Here is a 22,167-nt window from a genome sequence, read left to right as displayed (position 1 = left end):
TTCATATATATTTGATGTTTCAAATATATTTAACAAGAAAATACAAAGAAATTAGAACAATCAAGTAGCAATTTATATTATTTAATAAATATTAACAAGTTTAGAATTAAAATTATGAATTTAATTGAAAAATAACATCAAATTTTAGGACAATATTTATAAAGTATCAAATATTTGAGGTATATCAATAAGTTTTAACAATTTAGGGGGTCAAAACATAATATTAAAAAGTTTGAATTTTTTTTTTAAAAAAATACTGTTGAACCGGAAAAACCGGTTTTTTCCCGGTCAAACCCGGTCAAACCCGGTTTTTGACCGGCTTTGACCGGGTTTTAAATTTCCGGTTTTCTAATGTGACTCGGACCGGCTACCTGGCCGGTTCCCGGTTCAACCGGTTCGACCGGCCGGTCCGGTCCGAGTTTGAAAACAGAGGTAATAGGTCGCATGCATGTGATTATAATAGGGAAAATCGTCCAAAACGTCCCTCATATTTTGTAAAATAACTTTTTTCGTCCCTTACTTTTAAAAGTGTAATTTTATATCCTTTACATATTCACATCGGTCAAATTTAGTCTCTAACTAGGTTTCCGATCATTTTTTGGCCGGAATCCATCATGTGCAAGGCACGTGATCATTTTTGAAGGGTAAATTTGTCAAATTTTATTTTACATAATCTGATCTATAGTCCTTCACATTTTATAAAATAAATTTTTTCGTCTCTCACATTTTATAAAATGATTTTTTTCATCCCTCACATTTCACAAAACGAATTTCTCCATCTCTCACATTTCAAAAAATGAATTTTTCATTTCTCACTAATTATGTATGTGAATACATTTTTTTTAAACACATGTATATGTCTATTTGATTTTGTTTAATAATAATAGCATAAACACATGTAATTGGACCCAACTTGTGGGCTATCTTCTCTTTTTGTATGATTATGACTAATATTTACCAATAGAATCTTAATTTGCATATTATTATTGTATTTTGACCGAAATAGCTTCATTGGCCAACTTGACAATAAATACAAGATTTTTTACTAACTAATACTAGATGAAATCAAATGATCACGTATAATATATGATATTTATATTGTTAAGTGAAATAAAAAAGACACATACATATATTTATGCTATTCGTATTATTAAGCAAAATCAAATAGACATATACATGTGTTTAAACAAAATGTATTCACACACATGTTTTTTTTTTAGGGTTTCCCTTACACACATAATTAGTGAGGGATGGAAATATTCATTTTTTGAAATGTGAGGGATGGAGAAATTCATTTTGTGAAATGTGAGGGATGAAAAAATCATTTTATAAAATGTAAGGGACGAAAAAATTTGTTTTATAAAATGTGGAGGACTATATATTAGATTATGTAAAATATAATTTGACAAATTTACCCTTAAAAAATAATCATGTGCCTTGCACATGATGGATTCCGGCCAAAAAATGATCGGAAACCTAGTTAGGGACTAAATTTGACCGATGTTAATATGTAAGGGACATAAAATTACACTTTTAAAAGTAAGGGACGAAAAAAGTCATTTTATAAAATGTGAGGGACGTTTTGGACGATTTTCCCATTATAATATCATAAAGTGATAATTTCAGAAACCTCCCTCAAGGTTTCTAACAATTACATTTAAATACCCTTCAATATTAAAAATTACACTCCCCTCCCTTTTTAGATAGATCTGACCAAATGCCACCATCGATCGCTTCCAAATATCTAAATTGGCCTGAAAAAATTGTACGAGAGTATAAGCATTGTTAGGGAGCAGGGGAACGGGTGGTTGTTAGTGACAACCGTCCGAAATAATATAAGAATTTTTAAATGGATTGTAATTCAAATTGAATAACTTGTACATCCTTATAACACAGAATATAATATTATGCATGTGACTCATATGAGCAATAACATAATAGTACACATTTGTTGTAAGGATGTATGAGCTGCTCAATTTGAATTACCACCCGTTTAAAAATCCTTATATCGTGCTTCCGCATTGTTAGTGTATGGTCTCTAGGCAATCCTCCGTCCTCACCATCTGAACAAGTAGTTTGAGATGGTGTTTTTGTGTTTGGTGGATTGCTTAGCATACATAGTAGTTCTTTTTTGCATTGAACAAGCTACATGTGCAAAGTATTCAGTCCTAACCATCTTTGAAACTGTTGAGATGGTTTTTTTGTGGCTTGAATTGCTTAGTATGCACTTGAATAGGTTATAACTGAACATATTGGCAAATATTGTTGCTTATGCTTTTTAAGGCTACTATTGTACTTATCTTACAGTTTTTTTCTTTTGCTAATTTCATAAAAAAACGATACATGTTTTCTCCTACATATAATGAGGCCAAATTTGGTACAAAATTATGTATTAGCACTTTTTCTCAAATTTTAAGAAAGCTTTTACTGACAGGGACTAAAATAGTTATCAAATATGTCATTCAAGGGGAGGGAAGTGTAATTTTTTAATTGAGTTTTTTAATTTTCTTTTATTTTTTATTTTTTGGGCAAAATCTAACTTAAAGTACAAATGATAAAGATTCTATTGTCCTAAGGGCACCTTGTTTTGGTATCAATAGTAATATTTTTGAAGATTTAAAAATTTAATTAGGCTATAACTAATCAATAATTTTTAATTGAAACAAAAAAAACTCAAAATAGAATGCAAAAAAACACATTGGTTTGGAGTTATATTTTGTTTATTGTTTTCATAATTCAAATTTAATTAAGATTAAAATTTTTTTCCTAGCTGCTACAATTATTGTTATTATTAAAATACAATAAATCTAATTATTAGGGAGAATGGTACATTGGACAAATAAAAAACTAAGATCAAATCATGTTTAGTCTCTAATGCTTAACGTTCTATCTTGTCATCAACTATTATTTTCTTCTAAATCAATAGACATGATATAATGAATTTTAATCATCATAACAAATTAAAAAGAGCAGAATATGAAACTTCAATCATTAATTAATAAGAGCATAATTTGAATAATAAAAACTAAAATCACAAGAATACTTACACTTACGTTCCAAAATACCAAGACATATGATACTTTTTATATATCTATACACATATATAAGAAGCAGTTGAAGTTTACTGTTTGGCGCACTTTTCGCCTTGCATTTTCATCTACTTTGTAGGTGAGAAAAAAATTGAAAATCTAGGGATAAGTAGCTTATTATGCAGAGGGAAGCATCATTTGTTCCTCTGCTCTAGAAAATTCATATAGATAGATGGTACTTTGATGCCATAACCCATTAATATCCTTGTTTTACAGGACTACAGCAATACAGCAATCAAACATTAATATAATCACCTTATTGCCCTTCCAGATGCTTGCTTTTTGTGCATCTAAAGCATCATAGTCATGGGTGCAATTGTACATCTGATATCTTTAAAATCCCATTTGTACCGCCACATTGTTTTTGTGCGTTGCAGGTGGAGCTTTAGTTTTGCGACGTCTGGTTTCTGCTTGTGTCAAAGAAGATAACCCATTCAAATCCTTATTTTACCGGCCTACAGCAATACAGCAATCACAGAATATAATGACTTTATTATCCTTGCAGATGTTTGTTTTCTTTGCAACCAATGCATCATAGTCACGGGTATAATTGTACATTTGATATATAATTTGTGCCACCACTTTCTGTTTGTGCGTTACCGCTCCAGCTATAGTTTCACGAGGTTCTTTTGAAGCAATATAAATATAAACGTTGTTTGTGGTTTCTTTGTTGTTCATCTTGCATTTTCTTCATCATCTTGCATTTTCTTCTTTGTAGCTCTTAAACAATATGCATTTTCTTTCTTTTCTCTATTTCTAGCTTCATTTGCTATTTTTTATTCCTGCGACTTCGTTTGGTACTTCTTATCCGTGCAAAGTTTCTCGTTTCCTGCTTCTTATCTCTGCAACTTCATTTACTGCTTCTTATCCCTGCAAGTTTCCTCACCAATTTTAGATTTGGTTCTATGCTTTCTTTTTAATATCACGGCTCTTTTATCGTTTGTTAAGAGTGTCTCACTCAGTTCCTCAGCACAACAATATAGAAAAAAAAAAATCCCTCGGCGCCCGCGCATCGCACGGGGATCACCCCTAGTAGTAATAATAAAGATTGGATCTTGGTTCAATGATCATGGAGAACCTGTTTAAAACTCTCACGATATCAGCGGTTCAAATTCCATCTACTGCATCAGACTAGAACTTGGTTCAAGATTTTTAGACATAATCAATCGTTAAATCAACGAATGTCATCAACATATTGTTTTATCATTTTTTACCAAGAAAATATCTTTTTTTAACCTCTTCTTCGGTGAGTTAAGCCAACCACATCTTCACTTCAAGTTGCACAAGATTGCTCAAGAGGAAGAATTTGGCCTCTCTTTACTTTAAATGCTCCTTCTTAATTCTTGGATTTACAGAGAAAATAGAAGATAGAACTTTCTACACAAAAAAAGGAAGAATTTCTAGAACCACAAATACTTATTGTAAGCATAAAATCTGCCTTTGTTGTCTATAGGGTGTTAAAAGTGCACCAACTCTTCCTCACTGGCTATTTCATTAATTTGCTGAGAAGAATTTTTCCCTTCAATTTTGTAGCTAAATAATTCTTAGACGCTTGAGGGCATATTGGACAATTCGTGGCATCTAAGGGGGACTCCTGATCCAATCAACCTAACAAGGGAGGTTGATGATATTTTTTAAATCTAAGGGACGTGTTTGACACCAATCCCCAGTGGTTGAAGAGTGAAGGAATTTTGTTTGCTTTCCATTTCTAACCTTCTCTCATTGATGGGAAAATATGCAAGTTTAAAAGCATCTGATCATTTGAAACTACGATTGGGGCCAATGTATTATCTCTTACGCCTAAATATTCATGAGATGGGGAATCTGCTAGCTCTCTCCTGACTCATCTAAATATTAGTGGTAGTCATGCATTATTTGAGCATATTTGCCGAACATATGTAATAATGAGTAAGAGCCACTAGGCCTTTGGCCTGGTGGTTACCACTAGTCCTAGTTTTGGTAGGGTGGGAGGTCAAGAGTTCAATCATTGTCTCCCACCAATTGCCACTTCATGTGGCAGTTTTAATTGACTTTCTTCGATAATTCTATTGTTGCGACAAAAGAAAATGTAATAATGAGTAAGTGGGACCCTTAGCAATATTTAAAGTTCCTCCTTTGAAAAGATGCATCAAGGGTAAAAGTTGAAATGCGTTACAAGATTCTTTGTCAAATTCAATAAGAATTTTTTTACAGATATTTAATAAACTTTAACTACAATAATGTACCCCCAAAATACCCAAAAGCACATTCATTTTCCACTTCGACCACATCCTTCTCTAATCATTTCCACTTCCACTGTCGCCGCCCCTACCTCATCCAACCATTGTTGCAGCCATCTCCGCTGCCTACTACCACTTTCGCCACCTCTCCTTTCCCTCTATTCCCCCCCTCCTCATTCGTCACCCCCTCTCACAATCACCTACCACCCTCTCTCTTTTTCTTTTCCTTCCTTTCTTCCTCTCTTCTCCTAACTCCCTTCCTCCTTCTTCCTTCCTTCTGCTGCCACCCAACTCATCTCTCACTGCACCCCACCTGCCTCTTCCACCTAGATTTGATTCCGATTTGGTTTCGCAACCAGATCTATTGTTTGAAAAAAGTGAAAGAGATTTGTTGGTGAATATCGGTGATTGTTTGACTGTTCTAATTTTTGGTTAACTTTTTTAGGCATAGGGAATGATTGTTGGCATTTTTCATGTGAATTTGTCCAATTATTAACTTTAGTTCTCCATGTTTGAAGAAATGAAGCTAGCTGCTGTTATCTTTTGTGATATCTTGAGTTATTTTGTTGTCTGGTTGTGAATAAAAGTTGACTGTGCTCCGCTAGTTATTACTGCTGAGTAATCGGGGATTTTCACCAAATGTGTCGATTCTCGCGTCAAAAAATAGTAAATGCTATGCGTACGTGGTCGCGTGGCGGTAGGAGCTGAGTAATCGGACTCTTCCATCTGGCAAATATTGGAGTTCGCGTCAAAAGGCTCCAATGGCTGGAGACTAAGTCTTGTGTTACTATTAAAAAAAAAAGAAAAAAAAGAGAAAAATAGAAAAAGTGATAAAAAGGTAAAGATTGTGTTAGTGTGTGAAAGAGTCAGCTTGCCGATTTGTGAATTTAATGTTGAGATTTTGGTTAATAGTTGGACCATTTGCTGATAATATTGAGCGATCATTCGTTTTTCTTAGATTAGTTAACCTGAAATTGGAGGAGTTTGTGGCTTAAAAGCTAACCGCGGTGATGGCTCTTGGATCTTGATCACTGATGCTTGATATATTTTTTTCTTGGTATCTTGGCAACATGGGAGATGGAGCAATAGCCATTATCAAATATTGGTGTTTGTTTGCTGTTATCATGCTTGACGGTAAGTATGGTTTAGGTGTGGAGGGAATTGACAGGCTGTAATTTATCGTTTATTTTATAATTAATTTCCCTTATTACCTGACCCAATGTGGATTAATTGTCAGATTCTACTCACTTTTGGAAATTTGCACTTATTACAGGGAGTAGAACAAAAATACCATAACAAGTGCCAATTTGGCAGTCATCAGGAAAGAGTTCAAGTAGCAGGCATCCAGGGATATTTTTGGAATATCAAGACACGACCCTTTTTGGTAATTTGGCCGAAGACAGCATTCAAAAGAAAGGGCTGGAGTCTTCTTCTTCTCCCTGGTGGACGCCGCACAATAGTAGTAGGAACTAGATACTAGATAGCAGACAATTAGCATTACTTGGAGTTGCTGTCTTTGACTTTTCCTTTTGTCTTTTAGTAGTTTTCTTCCCTTGGATGTTAGGACAAAGTGGAAGCATTGAATTTTCCTCTGTAGCTTCGTTTTCCTTGATTGCTCAAACGAATTGAATTTTCCCAAATTTCGAGACAATGGCCGCGACTGATGCTTCACCTTTGTGTGGGTCTTTCGTATCTGGGATGAACTAAATTCCCTTTTCTAATCAAGAAACAACGGAGGCTTTGGTTCACCTAAAAATTGTGAGATCGACTTAATTTTATCTTTTCCTCTTATTTATTGGTATTTGCATATTCCCTGATTGCAGTGCTTATGGTTATTTAATTGATTGATTGTCTTGGATCCGGATAATGAGTTGATTTAATAATTTATTGTCAATTGGGGTATTAAATCCGTAATTGTTTAATTGCCTCGAAATAGTGACAACTGACATGATTAGGTTTGTGTCAGGGGAATACGCAGGCTAATCTAAAATAACCTTGATAGTGCGTTATTTGGTTAGAGTAGGGTTCCTCAACACGTAAGGCAATTGGGAAATTAAATCTTATGGGCATACCTAGGATTATTTCTCAGTTAGAGCAGTGATTAACAGGCGTACCTTAATCACCGATACAGTAAGGAGGGGTTGACTGTCATCCCTTGTTTGGCAGTTATAACCTATTTATTAGTAAATAATTGGAATTGTTTGTGCATCGATGATCAATTAGGTGAACCGTTGCTGAAGTTATTTCTTGGCTAGACCTTTAATTATTATTACTCTGATTTTAGCGAATTGTTGTTTAATTTCTAGTTAGCTATTTATTTTAATTTGAACCCCTTTAATTGTCATCCTTCATACAAAAACACCCTCCGTGTTACTTGGATTTCAAAAGAGACAAATATTCTCAATCTGTGAAGATACGACCCTACTTGCCTTGTTTACAAATTAATAATTATTTGTGAAAAAGCCATCCCATTCGGGTATATCGGATCAAGCAAACTCTTCGCGAACAGGATGAATCAAGTAACCCATTACACACTTAGAGTCCTTGCTGCAGTACTTGGAATTGGGTTTTGATTATTTTAATTGGCAATTAGGTTTATTTTTATTATTGCACAGACATCGACAACCTGTCAACAATTTTTATTTTTCTTTTATGGATGACCTAAATTTGTATGCTAAGCAAAAGTTAATTATTTGCCAATCACTGGGGTTGGCTCAATGACTAGGGTAGGGTTCTTAGAGTTATTTTCAGTTCAGAATTCGGATCCTATGTGTAATAGTTGGGGATGGCAAGTGTGTGGGGAGGGGTAGGAAAGAAAAAATAAAATAAAATAAAAATGATTGTTTGTATAAATATTGGTTGCATATTTTACCATTATTAGTTTTCATGTTACGTAAGTTGAATTTGAAATTCTCAATATGAAGTTGTATGCACCATTTTTTAAAAAATGAAGTGATGTACATTCTTTGAAATTGAAATATTTGTATTATTTTGTATGTTATTTCTGTTAACAGTAGAGTCTAAATGAATCACCATATATAAATTTTTTCCATGTTACTGTTCCATTTTCGAGAATTGAGATTTCATTGGTAGAGATAATTGACTTTTTTTAATTTTTTATTTTTTTGGGCAAAATCTAACTTAAAGTACAAATGATAAAGATTCTATTGTCTTAAGAGCACATTGTTTTGGTATCAATAGTAATATTTTTGAAGATTTAAAAATTTAATTAGGCCATAACCAATCAATAATTTTTAATTGAAATAAAAAAACTCAAAATAGAATGTAGACATTGGTTTGGAGTTATATTTTGTTTATTGTTTTCATTATTCAAATTTAATTAAGATTACAATTTTTTTCCTAGCTGCTACAATTATTGTTATTATTAAAATACAATAAGTCTAATTATTAGGGAGAATGGTATATTGGACAAATAAAAAACTAAGATCAAATCATGCTTAGTCTCTAATGCTTAACGTTCTATCTTGTCATCAACTATTATTTTCTTCTAAATCAATAGACATGATATAATGAATTTTAATCATCATAACAAATTAAAAAGAGCATAATATGAAACTTTAATCATTAATTAATAAGAGCATAATTTGAATAATAAAAACTAAAATCACAAGAATACTTACAGTTACAGTCCAAAATACCAAGACATATGATACTTTTTATATATAGTAATGATAATGATTGGATTTTGGTTCAATGATCACAGAGAGCCTATTTAAAGCTCTCCTGATATCAGCGGTTCAAATCCCATCTAATGCAGCACACTAGAGGAACTTGGTTCAAGATTTTTAGACATAATCAAGCGTCAAATCAACGAATGTCATCAACATAGCTTTATCATTTTTTACCAAGAAAATATCTTTTTTTAACCTCTTCTTCGGTGAGTTAAGCCAACCACATCTTCACTTCAAGTTGTACAAGATTGCTCAAGAGGAAGAATTTGGCCTCTCTTTACTTTAAATGCTCCTTCCTAATTCTTGGATTTACAGAGAAAATAGAAAATAGAACTTTCTACACAAAAAAAGGAAAATTTTCTAGAACCACAAATACTTATTGTAAGCATAAAATCAGCCTTTGCTATATATAGGGTGTTAAAAGTGCACCAACTCTTCCTCACTGGCTATTTCATTAATTTGTTGAGAAGAATTTTTCCCTTCAATTTTGTAGCTAAATAATTCTTTGACACTTGAGGGCATATTGGACAATTCGTGGCATCTAAGGGGGACTCCCGGTCCAATCAACCTAACAAGGGAGGTTGATGATATTTTTTAAATCTAAGAGACGGTCTTTGACACCAACCCTTATTTTTATCACCAGTGGTCAAAGAGTGAAGGAATTTTGTTTGCTTTCCATTTCTAACCTTCTCTCATTGATGGGAAAATATGCAAGTTTAAAAGCATCTAATCATTTGAAACTAACGATTGGGGCCAATGTATTATCTCTTACGCCTAAATATTCATGAGATGGGGAATCTGCTGGTTTTCTCCTGACTCGTCTAAATATTAGTGGCAGTCACGCTCTATTTGAGCATATTTGCCCAGCATATGTAATAATGAGTAAGTGGGGCCCTTAGCAATACTCAAAGTTCCTCCTTTGTAAAGATGCATCAAGGGTAAAAGTTGAAATGAGTTACAAGATTCTTTGTCAACTTCAATAAGAGTTTTTTTTACGGATATTTAATGAACAAAGTTTTTTTTTTAAAACTTTAATTACAATAACATGTTAAAACACTCAAAATTTTATTAAATGATATACCTCAAAATACCCAAAAGCACATTCATTTTCCACTTCTACCACACCCTTCTCTAATCATTTCCACTTCCATCGTCCCCGCCCCCACCTCAGCCAAACATTGCTGCAGCCAGCTCCGCTGCCTACTACCACTTTCGCCACCTCTCCTTTCCCTCTGTTCCCCCTCCTTCTCATTCGTCACCCCTTCCTCACAATCACCTGCCACCCTCTCTCTCTTTCTTTTCCTTCCTTTCTTCCTCTCTTCTCCTAACTCCCTTCCTCCTTCTTCCTCCCTTCTGCTGCCACCCCACCCATCTCTCACTACACCCCACCTGCCTCTTCCACCTAGATTTGATTCCGATTTGGTCTCGCAACCAGATCTATTGTTTGAAAAAAGTGAAAGATATTTGTTGGTTTGTTGATTCAGTCATTGTAATTTGGTTTATTAATTCATCCATCAAATGAACTCATGTTCTTGCATAAGCTGACGTGTTAAAACTTTGGTTTGCTCTTACAGCATCTTCAGAGAGCTGAGGAAATCATCCTAGTAATTTTATTTGTATTTTGGGACCACGCCAGTTCACCTACTATTAATTAATCATGTGTTCAAAATAATTCAACGAGATAGAAAAATAGAGCAAACGCGTTACATTTCTTGGCAGCCACGCTCATGAACACTGATTATTTGCGCAAGAAATTTTTTTCTACTCTATCCTACGAACTGATATTAACCACAAAGGGCACAATCATCTTCTTCGGAAGACAATTATTGATTTGAAGACCTGATGGACTTTGATTACTAATTATTCAATCACTATATATTTTGGTTTATTAGTTCAATTCATTCGATAGCATGACTTTTGTATTATTCAGTGACCCAGTATATCCAAAAGAATTGTCGGTTATCCCCCTGAAGGAAAAACCTCGAACAATATTGTATGGCGACAATGTAGCTTATATAGCTCAATTAATGGAAGGATATATTAAGGAGATATGACAAAATATGTTTTTTCAAAATTTTTCTTTACTCATGATTTGCAAAAGAATTGTGAGATTGATATGCAATAAATTAATCTGATCAAGCGATAATTTGGCACGTTTATTTACCAAGGTATTACCAATTGCAATATTTGAGAAATTGGTGAAAACTATTGGAATACATCAGTTAAAAGATCTTAAATAATGTTTGAATCAGGGGAAGAAATTAATACATAAGAATAGTGAACTCTTTTGCTTTCATTAGAATTTTTTCGCTAATTTTTTCCCTATTAAGGTTTTAACGAGCCATATTCTTTGTGTAGTGGACATCCAAGGAGAGGTGTTATGAAAATAACTAAAGGAATTAATGTAGATGTCCACTTGATTCTCCTAGAAGATTGATACATGTATAGTTCACGTACTTTACACGTGATTATATTAATCCAAATGTAACAACTCTTAGATATGTATACACACACATACATAATACATACACGTATATATATATGTATAGTGTAATTTGATTCTTTAGCTTATGATAGAATATTTTCTATTCAATTTTTTAATCAATTGTTGTTGCAAATCTATCTAGGACTCTTTCATAAAACCTTAGGAGAGAAGGAAAATCTTACCAAGAGTAAAATGTGATGTAAAGGCGTATTCGTGCAATTGTGATGTCATCCATATCTGGGAGTACGTTATGTCCCTCTAATGTTAGTTATTGTTATTGGCATATTGCAATAGTTATAAGCACCTCTAAACTTGTAACATGTTTCACAAGCCATCTATTCAGAAAGTCGTGACTTTTCTTCTTTCTTATGATATTTGCTATTGAGAGTTGTTGGCATATTAAATTAAGATTAAAAAATAAAAATTTTCATGTTATTATTTAGTAGTAGTATTTTAGTCAAGTCAGATTTTAAATATTTTTATTGGAGTCAAATTATAGTTGTTTTAATATTTAAGAACTAATACTGTGTTATGTAATTTATTGTGATTGCCAAGACTTATTTACCAAGTCATCTAAGCTATGTAGAAATCTTATTATAGTCATAAGTTGAGAACGGTGAGGAGTGAAAGTTCGATAGATTTTTATTCCTCTTCTCTTACACATATTTTCATGTATATATATGTTGCTTCTCCATATATATTGATTTTATGAAATTTATCTCCTATAATTTTTTGATGAAATTTTGGACTCTACATCTAGTATCAGAGCCATAGGTTCGAAAAATTGATTCTGAGGTTTTCTACAAACATTGAAGAATTGTCCAACTATGAGATTAATCTTGGATAGTTTCCACTGTCAAAACTAGCACTTACATAAGAAGTAATGGACTTGATTGAATTAGACAATAAAGTTGGTCCTAAAGTATCTAGTCGATGAAAATTTGATCATAAGATTGATCCGAAAATTATTATAAAGACAGATATTGAAGAAAAATCATGTTGTTAAATTGTGATTATTACAATAGTAGAATGATGAGTTATCAATGAATTAACATCAAATTATACGACAAAAATAGTCTATCTAGAAGTATGTATTATTTTAACGAGAAAAGTTTTTGAAGTTGAAGTAGAAAGTGATGCTGCTAGAATTTGCAAGGAAGATTATTATTCATGATTGTGTTAAACAGTGCCTAATTTAAGAGAACCAATATTAGCATATTAATTAAGTTTACAAAATAAAGTTTCTATGTTATTATCCAGTAGTAATATTTTAGTCAAGTCAAGTTTTTAATAAATAGGTTTATTGGAGTCAAATTATTGTAGCTTTATTATTTAGGAACTAATATCGTGTTAGGTAATTTATTGTAATTGTTAAGTTTTGTTTATCAAGTCATCTAGTTTACAAATAGAGAGTTTTATTATTGTTATTTGTTGAGAAGAGTGAGGAGTGAAAGTTTGATAGATTTGTTCTTACAATATTACTGATATTATATTCTTAATTTATTCCTCTACTCCCATACATATTTTTATATGAGTAAATTATTTTTCCATATATATCAATTTTATGAAATTTATCTCTTATAACTTTTTGTTGGAATTTTTGGGTTCTACAAAGGCATTCTTTCCTCTGAATTCATATCCCAGTGTGGTACTCCGCGTAGTATTTTCAATAGTTAGCACCAGGCAAAGCCAAGAGCAAATTGATTACCGCATTAGTGTTTGAAAATTTCCTAGTTGCATACATTCACTATAGTTGGTTGTATATTATTGTTGCCGTCAATGCTACACGCATTACTGACAAGTACAAAAAGCAATTACGGGTTGAATAAATGATTTTGAGACGTGATTAACACCATTCTTAAGGATTTATTCTCACTACTTGTGACATTGTCATATGCAATACCTCTCCACTATGACGATTCGAATCTTAGACAAATGCCCTGGATCCTTTAGCCAAACTTGATTTGCCTCCTTCGAGTCATTTTCTGATATTGAATGTGTTTAGATAGAGTACACTAGTAGTACTGTTTGGATAGTGTATTATTTGAAATAATTACTGTAGCACTTTTTGTGATATGATGTATGTGAGATAAAAAGGTGATTGGGAATATAAAAAGTTAAGTTGGGAAATGTGTTTGTGATGCAAGCGAAATATTATTTGGAATAATTTTGGTATCCAAACACTCATTTGAAATAATATTCTACACCTGCTGCCAATTCGGTAGTAGATTAAGACTAAACAAAGAAATTTTTACTTAATTATTACCCCATGGCTTATTATTACATTAAGCCGGCCTTTCTGCAGTAGGATACTTAGAGTCCTAGCATATACTATGCAAGCATGCAATTAGCGCCAGCGACATGAGGTGTTTTAAGGGGTTTTCCAAAAAAAATAACTGAAGCCTATAAATTTGGATGTGAAATTGAAAAAATAATTGCAAAATATGTTTACGAAAAACAGTGGAATTCAAGCAAGTGGTACTGGTTTGGAGTCTTCGGACACAAAGTTGCTCATTTTTGGTATATAGCCAGTTTTCTGTTTTATGCGACTGTTCACTAAGACTTGGTAAAAGAGACAGAAATATTTTAAATTCCAAGAAAGAGAAATTAAGCAAAATACAATATTTGGCGAAATTTGGGATTGTTCACTAAGGCGAATGGAGAATTCAAAATTTGGCAAAACAATGCGAATGTGACAAGATTTCAAGTGAAAAACTCAAACACCTTCGTGGTATCACAAATGTGGAGCATGTTGAGCTTATTTCAAAGTTTGTCAAATTTTCAGTTTATAAAATTAAAGGGTATATCCCCTTTATTATGTACTCTTTGAATTTTTTTTTTTTAATAAATAGGTCGGATTTTATGTCTAACCCCCATCACTTTCACGCGCGTGATTTAAAAAAAATGATGAATTCAATTTTGTCAATTGTCTTGTTGAAAGTGAATGAAATTACATACCAAATTTGCTGTTAGTGAAAATTCTAGGGAAACAAAAAAAAAAATGTGGGAAAAACAACAAAGTTACGTATAGCATGGCATGGAAGTATCTACACCATGATCGAGGCCGACAAATACAAACGACATTGCTGCACAGGCACAAGGCTTCAACTGTCCTGTAGGAGAGTTGAAGCATCTCGAATTGAGATCCTTTAAACACCAAGACCAGCAGTAGAAACTGGACGTATGGTCAGTGGAGGCAATATTGTATATCTAAAATGATGCCATTATTATGGAAAGAGAATTTTATTAAAGATATTTTTCTATTATGAGTTTTTTTGTGTAGCGAAATTAATGAATTTATTTCTTATTCAAGTAGTAAATAATTTTGTGTTTTAATAGCTTTAAAATATTTGTATTATAGTAAAGATGTTTCAAAAATTAGTTGTTTAGCAATATCTTTAAAGGGAATGAGAATTTCTCATAACATAGAAAGGCAATGTAAAAAGAGTAAATTTTTTATACACTAATAGTGTATATATTAACAGGTTTAGATGCATATCATATATATAAAATTTGATATTTAAATTCAAATTCAGATGATGTGATATTCATTTAACCCGTCAGTGTATATACTAACAGTATAAGAAAGATTCATTTATATAAAAATATAAATATTTAATAGTTGTAAGACTATTCTTTAAATTATATGAAGTCCACAAGGACAATTGCCTGCTCTCAACGTAGTGTGGCGCCGCCACTGACCATGACTTTAGTAGCTACATGTAACTATTGTGCTCAAGCATGATTGTTAAAAGACTAGTGTCTAATCATCACTATCTAAGATAAATTGATAAACCATTATTATATCATACATGTGCACTTGGATAGGAGATTATTTGTCTAAATATATTTACTTACATCACCGTTACAATTTTCAATACACTTTTTTATCTTCTTAATTACCTTTTTATTTCACATATATCACATCACAAAAAGTGCTACAGTAAAAAATCTCAAATAATTTACAATCCAAACACAATCGGCCATTTTTTTTAAACTTAATATTTCCTTTTTCTAATTTTACAGAAGCTTTTGTGCATTGAGACAAGGGGTCCAATAAGCCCGATGGGAGCACAGCCACCATTGTTTTTCCACCCCTATCTTGGGAAGTTTTCTGAAATTTTTGTTTTGGTTTGTCGATTGAATAGGTGGGCAAAAAACAAAAAAGCAAACAAAAAAGAAAGAAAAAACAAGATGAGGGATTTGTTTGTATAATATTTTTCTCGAGTTCCAAGTTGTATACACATTAAATCAATACACATACTTTCTGCTTGAAGTCTATTAATGTGTGCCACACTCTGCAATCTGCATGTATGATTTTGGAAATGTGGAAATTCCACTTCTGGCGTCATTGAATATTCTTACAAGCGCGGCCAAGAGCCAACTACTCCTTTAATTTTTACCTTATTTAATTTCTCAACAACTTGTAGACACAGTCAAATTGAAATATCTTAACCTACTGTTGCTATAGTTGAAAATTATGTCCTTATCTTGGGAATGTGATTTTGGACTAACTGAATAGTGGAATAATGGTTCTTTCCAGTGTTTCTATAAATATTTATGTCATAAACACACACACACACACACACACATATATATATATATATATATATAATGCTTTTCTCAGCAAATAGTGCTTAAGGATTTGATTGCTAAGACATCCAAATTATGACATCTATACAATGACCATAAATAAGTAGGGGAAGCATGCAATGACATTTGATGAACAAATTCCAATTAATTTCCATATCCAACAGCTATACATACCAATGGATATTTGAAGAGATAAGCACTTGAATTTTCAAGCTGGCGTTCATCATGTATTGCAAAATTGCATCTTCACAATGAAAAGCAGGTTGGTTGATGTACAGTGTCAACACTCACAAAAAAGGTTGAAATGGTCCTACTAACCATTGAAAGTTGCCAAACAGATATGTTATTATGTATAACAAAAACTCACGAACTAAAATTGTAATACATATCTACTTCTTGTCTACGACATTCTTTCAACTAAATATGGTTATGTACATCAAATTGGTGTAAACATTCACTTCTTATCAATATTTTTTTTTTTTTTGGACAATTGCACAATTCTCCACTTCTGCTCACCGTTTACTGACCAAGAATTCGAAAAATTTGTTAATGACATTTTAGACTTGAAAAGCAAGAGGCATTTAAACTTCACAAAAGAATTTCTTTATGAAATGTTACAATCCATAATTTTGTTTTAGTGGAAGGCTGCGATGACTTGTCTATCTCATCAGTGTCAAGAAAGGGAAAAATTGTCTCTCACATTTTTAGAAAAACTATTTTAGTCTATCACATTTAAAATCAGTCAAAATAGTTGAAAGGCAAAAAAAAAAAAAACATGCCTACTTCATGTGCCTATAATTGTCATGGGAAAATGAAACATTCGATTTCCATTTTGGTTGTAGGTGTAATCAATATGCTCTTAAGAGTATGATAATGATAGAAAGAAATAATAGAAAAAGAATTCCAATATAAAGGCTTTTATTGTATACCACCACTAAGAAATACCATAATAGGCGATATTCATTGGACCAAGCACACTCCATTGAATAGAAGCTTCCACAGTCGGTTGTCCAAAATGAGAATTCCAAATTGCATAAACAATAAGTCTGATGTATAAAGAGTTTGATGGATGAAAATTTAGAGAAAGGGGAGGTTTTTCTTTTTAAGGAGGGAAATGAATTTTGTTCTCATTTTGGCCTTGAAATTATGTGCAGGCGAAGAAACATGTGTCTTGTGGCCAGAAAGCTGAGCAAAAATGAGTTTTGACTATTATTTCTTACTTGGTTTGCTCTCTAAATTTAAAGTAATGGAATAATCACGGGTTCCAAGATAATTATGAGTTATGCATAAATAACGTGGTCCTTTGTTTCTATTTTCATTTGCATTTTTTGCTTAGAATGTTCCTCTTTAATTTATTGACGTAAATTATATAACATGCGCGCAACAATTGTCCAAAGGCTTTTCAAAGAGCATAGTAGATGAACATGTATTCTTCAGCCTTCAAAGTCATTGATCTCATCTAATCCACATTTGTTGATTTACAATGGCATGACATTTCAAAAGGTAACTGAAGCCAATCTAGCACTTACATAAGCTTGCGGTAAGTTTTTCTTTTTCTTTTTTTATTAATGCTATCATGCATGATATTCATTTAATTTCTTTTTCTTTTTTATTTAAATGCAGTGGTACAATAATTGTGATTGGGCATTTTAATATAAAAATTTATGGGTGTTAATGAATGTTTAATAAATATCCATTAGAAAAAAACTTATACACAAGCATGTGTGTCAGTCACACCAACATTGCTGTTACGTTGAGCACACCATAGTAGAAATGATTGAGATCACCAAGTGGGGAGTAATTCCAAGAATGCTAATTAGGTGTGATATCTTGCAATTTATTGCTCTTTGCTTTTTTGTTTTTTTTAACCAAAATGTCATTTATATTTGTATTAATAAAAATGTGCCTATGCAAGCATTAACAGTTATAGAGTAGAGCAACTACCCTGAATGAACTCTCTGCCTTACTTCTAAGCCACAGGGTGAATCTAATTCCCACTTTACATCAGTGATGATGAGCTTTGTAGCAAATTTTGCCAATTAATAACCAACACTGTTCAACTTCTTTGGACAATTTATTGCTATTGTTTCTATAGTACTTCAACAAATTAATAGCATTAATAATAAGGATTAATCTTTTACACACTGACGTTTGGATTACTATTTTCAGGGAGTTTTTATAGAAAAATGTACTATAATGATTTGATATATGTGAGGTAAAAAGATAATTGCGAAATGTGTTTACGTAAAATTTTTTCTACATAAATTCACAATCCAAACAAGGCCACACGTGCATAACAAATCATTTAAATTTAAATTTCAAATTTCAAATTTTGCTCATGTGTCGTTTATTCAATTGTGATAGTGTATACGTTTTCAGTATATATAAGATTTGATCAAAACTTGGGTAGACCCGATTTTTAAAGATCCAATGACGCAAATTGTGCTACACCACTTAGTAATATAATGTGGCATAATTTGGACTATTAAATTTTTGAAAATTGGGTCTACACAAGTATGAGCCATAAGCACCAACTCCCTTTAGGGTACGTTTGGTTCTACAGAATTGGAATTGAATTAGAATTGAAATTCTATAGAATTTGAATTCTATGAATTGGAAATCCAAATCCTTGCAATTCTTTCATTTGGAAAATACATAGAATTGATACGGAATTTATTTGGAATTCCAAATTCTTTGTTTGGATGAGAGAAGAATTCATTAGGAATTAGAATTGTTTTCATGAAACATTTGCTTACATAAAATTTTTCTTTTTTTATATAATAATTTCTTTTTTTTCTTACATTTAGCTAATTTTTACTAAAAATTTAAAGGAAGAAACCAATTTGTACCTTTAATAATTTACTTTTTCTTGCATTTAGCTAATTGTTACTCAAGCTTTAATGAAAAATGCAAATTACTTCCTTTTTGGCAATATATCAGCCAAAACCCCGAAACTAGCTAGGACATTCTGGCAAAATTACAACCAACAATGACAATATAAATAGAATATTGCAACAATGATAATATAAATCGACACCTGCATATCAAGAACAGAATACTTGTGCTAAATTGCTTGCTTAAACAACCATCATAGAGATAGAGGTTATATACACTGTAGTGGAAAAGTAGCCCTCATTTCTGGCTACTTTAACATTGAAATGGTTTGTTAGCAATCGAAACTTTTGGCCTCTGGAAGCAACACCAGTCCTAGCCATTAGTAGTCTCTTGGCGTCTGAAAAAAGCAAACATTGATACAGCCAAATATTGATATAATCCATGAATACTATAATGAAAAAAGCAAATTACTTCCTTTTTTGCAAAATACCAGCCAAAACCTCGATAAGCCCCAAGAGCAACAACCAGCTGAGACATTCAGGCAAAATCACAACCAACAATGACAATATAAATAGAAAATATTGCAAAACAAATTCACGATTCTTTAGAAGAATGCATTCTCACTAAAAGTTTAATAAATGTATTCTCGCTAAAAGAAATAGAAAAATGTATTCTCGCTAAAAGCCTAAAACAAGCCAAAGAGAAAGGTAGCCCTTTTGAATTGTATTAGTCCTTTCTAGTTTCAAAGGTAAGACAAGACTTCAACCAATTGTGGATTTCAAAAACACAAAACAAAGGAACCAAGCCATCAGCTTCAACATTGAAACACCAAGGCACCACCACTTTCCTCCTCCTTGCAGACCTACACAGGCCATCAGTTCACAATGTTTCCATGTCAGGTAAGGGTGACTGTAAAACTGCATAAGCTCAATGCTAAATTAAGACCATTTTCCTTTGACAAATAATACTTGAATAAGGACACAACGACCATTTTGCTTTAGCTGTAGGGCAAATGTACCATTTTCACAAGAAATGAAGCACCTGCCTCTAGCTTTTCCTCTTGCTTCTTAATATCATTCTCATCTAATATTCAGCGCCTTCCAAGAAATTTGACAGGGTCACTAATTTGCTACAACAAGTATACAATAATCTCATCTCCTTTAAAGAACAAGACACTGCACCTGGTGTGAAAAGTTAACAAAATAAGGAAGTAGAATTAATAGGCTTAATCAAGGGAAATTGTAGTTATATCCAAGGCTTACTTACAGATGTTACTCTACAAGCAGTTAGTTTAAGTTCTTGTTCAAGTAGACCAGACTCTGCTTCATTTAATTGGTGAAAACCTCTCCCCACTACCCTGTAATAAATTCAATCTTGGGATTATTTGTAAAAGTCATTACCGTTTATAACATACCTCGTCGCTAATTTTATCATACACCAAGTGCTACACAGCTACTGTTACAGGACTTTTATCAGATTTTGCATGGACATCCGACTGCAATAATGCTCTCTGCACTTTCTGCACAGAGTTCCAAGTGCTACACAGGTCTCAGACAAAACTTAGTGGAGAAGTGTAAAAATACATAAAACTTTGACTGATGAAGATGCATATAACTGAAAATTTGATAATGCAAAACTCGGGGGTTTCTGCTCATGTAAGTTTCTGATGTTGCCGTATTGAAAACAGAGGAGGAAATCAAACACAAAGCCTACTTTCATACGTCATACAATGTAACGAGTTACTTTTAAACAGTGAAAAGAATTATTTTCCTGGTACAAGTCAGTCTAAGAAATTAGAAAGGAGAAGTGAGTTCTCCAACATACCAGAAATTAATTTGCAGAAAATGCAATACAGAATATATTAAATGAGCTATCTGTGCTATTTCATCCCTAAAAAATGATAGGATATGAGACATTAATCTTATCTAGATGATGGAGAAATAATTTACTAGAATATTGATAATTTACTAGAACACTGCTTGCACAAAATACAGGATATGAAGCAGACATGAACCACAACAAAGCTAAATATCTCATCTTTCAGTGTAGAATCCAAATGCAGTATCAATTTGTGGTTCCACAATGCAAAAGCTTCTAATAGATCTCAAAAAACCATTTTAAGGAAGACATACGAGATTACCCCTTTCATCTTCATCACCAACATGATTTTAAACTAACATTATATATTCCAACAAGCTAAAACTTGGACTCGATTTAACTAATTGAACTCAAACCCAAAATAAGAAAAAGGAAACAAACGATCAACTTGTGCTTTTTTTTTTTAATCCTTATTAACAGCATAAATCTAGAAGCCAAAAATACTAGAGCAAAATATCAGAAAATACAAAAAAAAAAAAAAATTGCTGATTGATTGGCAAAAATTTAGACAAATTCACCTTCACAAAACAAAACAAACCATTGCAATGTATCCAATGAAAAAAAAGCTATGTAATAAAGCCCATAACCAATGATTAATTGAAAAAATTTCAAAGATCGAGTTACCTTTCACAAGCCCTAAATGTGTCTGAAATTTGGGGAAAGCGGGAGAGCTGAAGGAGAGAGCCCAGAAAATAAGGATGAGAGGAATAAAAATGATTACAGCAGCAATGGAGGCGCGGCAGAGGTTACCAAACTGATTGAGCCGTATCCTTGTGAACTTGGTACTGGCTATGGTCAGCCTTGTTTATCTACGAAATTCGCATGGCGCAGCCCATATCACTTATAGCCACTGGATTTGAGCCAATTTACAGAAAGAAACCCTATAATTTCACTCTTAACATGCGTAAATGAAAGTAGATGTTCAATGCTGGGAAAAGGCAGAGGAGGAAGATGAGTAAGAGGAGAGACAAGGCGTCAGCAATGGAAGTATAGGTGGAGGCAGAGGAGGAAGTATGGGAGGAGGCGGAGAAGGAAGATGTGGAGGAGAAAGAGCTGCAAAAGAAACGGTGGTTGGTCTGTGACAAGAGACAGAGAGAGGACTTTCATTTTCAGTTATGTTTTTGTTGATTATATAGAGACCCGTTTCACTGATTTAATCCACCTAGGATCCACGTACTAACCCGAATAGGAGGTGAAATTATGGAATTGGAATTGTAATTCTTAGGTCCTACCAAAGAATTGAATTTGTGGAATTGATGGCCCGTAGAATTCGAATTGAATTCTAATTCTCTGGCATTGATAGTGTCCAAACCGAAGAATTGGAATTGGGGCTTCAATTCTAATTCTAAGCCTCCAATTCTACGGGAACCAAACGT

At 32.8% G+C, this 22,167-nt stretch overlaps 2 long non-coding RNA genes across 4 annotated transcripts; one reads left to right on the top strand and one right to left on the bottom strand.

Annotated features, from left to right (window-relative positions):
- Window positions 1–5,340: 5,340 nt before the first annotated feature.
- On the top strand, window positions 5,341–6,959 carry LOC140015493 (uncharacterized). The gene is made up of 2 exons (XR_011822127.1): window positions 5,341–6,442; window positions 6,582–6,959. It is a non-coding gene; the product is annotated as an uncharacterized lncRNA (long non-coding RNA).
- Window positions 6,960–19,122: 12,163 nt separating this feature from the next.
- LOC140015362 (uncharacterized) lies at window positions 19,123–21,937 on the bottom strand. 3 transcript variants are annotated; one of them, XR_011821989.1, is made up of 4 exons: window positions 21,416–21,931; window positions 20,180–20,432; window positions 19,932–20,094; window positions 19,123–19,775 (listed from the first exon to the last, which is right to left on the bottom strand). It is a non-coding gene; the product is annotated as an uncharacterized lncRNA (long non-coding RNA). The 3 variants fall into 3 exon arrangements; XR_011821990.1 differs by having other exon boundaries at window positions 19,932–20,451; window positions 21,416–21,937; XR_011821988.1 differs by having other exon boundaries at window positions 19,932–20,432; window positions 21,416–21,932.
- Window positions 21,938–22,167: the final 230 nt, after the last annotated feature.

The sequence above is a fragment of the Coffea arabica genome, chromosome 10e (assembly GCF_036785885.1).
Source record: "Coffea arabica cultivar ET-39 chromosome 10e, Coffea Arabica ET-39 HiFi, whole genome shotgun sequence".
Lineage (NCBI taxonomy): Eukaryota > Viridiplantae > Streptophyta > Magnoliopsida > Gentianales > Rubiaceae > Coffea > Coffea arabica.
This window is presented reverse-complemented; position numbering and strand designations above follow the sequence as displayed.